Raw genomic sequence first — 2,500 nt, 5'->3', positions numbered from 1 at the left:
GGCGGCTGCCGCACGCCGGGGAGGGGGGGGGGCCGCGGCCCCCGGGGCGCGCAGGGCGGCGGTGCCGCCGGCCAGAGGGCGTGCGGCAGCGCGTGGGAAGCGGGCGAGGAGGAGGAAGAAGCGGCGGACGGTCGGCGGCGGGCCGGCGGGTCCGCGCGTCGCGCGAGCGAGAGACGAGCGAGAGGCCGCCTTCGGGGGGTCGGGGGAGGCGTCTCCCCCGGCCCCTGTCCGCAGCGGGGCGGGCTGCTGCTCTGCGGAGCAGCCCGCCGGGCCGGCCGGCCGGCCGCGCGGGCCAGGGCCACCGGGCGTTCCGGGCTGGCGCGTGGCGTTGGGTGGCGCGGCGGCGGCCACGGCGTCCCTTCCCCCGTCAACCCGCCCCAGCGGAGGGGAGACGCGAGGTGGGGGGGCGTCGCTCGGCCGTCGCCACTGCTGCCACCCTGGGCGGGCGAGGCTCCCGCCGGGTCGCGTCCCGCGCGAGCGGGCGGCCCAAGCCCCGGCTCTCCTCCCGGGCGCAGCGCCGGGCTACTGAGGGAAACCTCGGGCCCCGGGCAGGAGGACGAGGTGATGGCGGCGGGCGTCGGGCGCGCCCCCGCGGGCGGACGCTCCCCTGAGGGCGGCAGCAGGGGAGGCACCCCCGCGGGGCCTAGAGGTCGTTTCCCTCACCCAGGGCCAGGTACCTAGCGTCCGCGCCTCCGCGGCCCTCCCTCGGCGAAGCCCGGGGGTCGAAGGCCGCGGGAGCCGGGCGGGGGTTTTAAAGACCCGGGCGGCTCGGTGCGACCCGCGGGACCGGGCCGGGCGGCGGTGCCCCTCCAGGGGTGGGAGCTGCTCCCGCCGTACCCCCTGGCCGTGGTGCTGACCGTCCGCGCTCGTGCCCGCGGGCAGCCGGGCCGGGGAGGGGTGCCCACTGCCCCCCCCTTTCCGCGGTCCGGTCTCGGCGGCGAGACCGCGGCGCGGTCGGCCGTGTCCGGCCCGCCTGCCTCGAAACGGGAGACCTCTCCGGGCAGGGAGCGCGGGCTCTCTGCCGGGGTGGCGAGCCCCCCCCCCGCGGTGGGGGGGGGCTCGCCGGGCGGCGGCGGCCCCCGGGCCGCCGCGGCCTCCGTCGTGGCGCCGCGGCGCGCTGCGCTCCCCTCCTCCCCCGTCCCGCCCCGGCGAGCGTTCCGCGGTGTCGAGCCGCCAGCCGCCGGGGGTGGTGGCAGCCCGGCCGAGCGGCGGCGGCGCCGCTCGGCATGCCGGTCGGCCGGCGGGCGTCCGCCCGCCGTCGGCTGCGACCGTCCCCGTCCCGGGCCACGCCCGCCGCTTCGCCGTCCGCCCTCACCGGCTCCGCCGGGCGGGCGGGCGGTCGGGCGGCCGGGGGCAGCCCGGCTCCGGTCTGCCCGCGGAAGCGGGGAGAGCGGTGCCTGCCCCCGGCTTAGCGCCGTCCGCCTCCCGCCTGGTGCGTGCCTGCGGAGGGGCCGGGGCGCGAAGTGGCACGGAGGTGGTTCCGGGCGGGGCGGCCGCTCCGGCGCGGCGGCGGGTCGGTCGCTCGTCCGGCAGGCAGCTGCCGGGCAGCGCGCGTCCGTCTCGGGTCCTGGTTGGTCGCCAAGCTCCGGCGCGGTGACGGCCGGCACACGGGCGTGCCGGCGGGGCGAGCCGGTGGGAGGCAGGCGGCTGCCGCAGGGCGTCGCGGGGCTGCGCGGAGGCACGTCCGCGTCCCCCGAGCGAGGCAGGTGGTCGGCGCGGTCGGGCGCGCGGCGGCCTTCCGTGCGGAGGCCGGGCCGAGCCCGGGCGCCTGGGCCGCCTCCGAAGCGAGCAAGGCGCTTGTTTTCCCCAGGTGTCGGTCGCGGAGCGCGGGCTCCCTCCGCCCTTGCCGTTCGGAGTTTTTCGGTGGGCATCCGCCTTCCGTTTCCCCGCCCGTCGTGTGTGTTTGTACGGTCAGCTGAGGCGAGGCGTCTCGGCGGCGCGGCCGGTCGCGCTCCCTCCGCGCGGGCGGAGGGGGGCGGGCGGTCGTCCGCCGGGGCTGCCGTCCAGAGAGGGGCCGCTCCTCCGGGAGCGGTCCCGGCCCTCCCGCGCACGCGGGGCGGTGCCGAAAGCCAGACAACTCTTAGCGGTGGATCACTCGGCTCGTGCGTCGATGAAGAACGCAGCTAGCTGCGAGAATTAATGTGAATTGCAGGACACATTGATCATCGACACTTCGAACGCACTTGCGGCCCCGGGTTCCTCCCGGGGCTACGCCTGTCTGAGCGTCGCTTGACGATCAATCGCCGGCCGGTCCGCCGCCCCTGGCGCGCTGTCAGGGCGGCGGCCGCAGCGGCGCGGCTGGGGCGCCTCGCAGGTCCCGCGTGCGGCGTCGGCCCCGGGCCCGGGGAGCGGTTCCCCGTCGCCCGGTGGCGGCGCCGCCGGCCGAGGGCCTTCGTCCCCCTAAGTCGAGACTCGGGGAGCGCTCCGAAGCTCCCCGCTCCCGGAGCACCCGTTGTGCGGAGCTCGTCCCGCCGGGGCCGCCGGGGCTCGGTCTGTCCGG

The 2,500-nt window shown here is 79.7% G+C and overlaps 1 non-coding gene across 1 annotated transcript; it reads left to right on the top strand.

The window, feature by feature from the left end:
* The first annotated feature begins 2,075 nt into the window (after positions 1 to 2,075).
* LOC122154426 lies at positions 2,076 to 2,228 on the top strand. Its single transcript, XR_006166345.1, has one exon. It is a non-coding gene; the product is annotated as a 5.8S ribosomal RNA (ribosomal RNA).
* Positions 2,229 to 2,500: the final 272 nt, after the last annotated feature.

This window comes from Tyto alba, unplaced genomic scaffold, assembly GCF_018691265.1.
Source record: "Tyto alba isolate M040663 unplaced genomic scaffold, T.alba_DEE_v4.0 Super-Scaffold_100000100069, whole genome shotgun sequence".
NCBI classification, from domain to species: Eukaryota; Metazoa; Chordata; class Aves; order Strigiformes; family Tytonidae; genus Tyto; species Tyto alba.
Note: the sequence above shows the minus strand (reverse complement) of the source record. Positions and strands in the feature narration are given on the sequence as shown.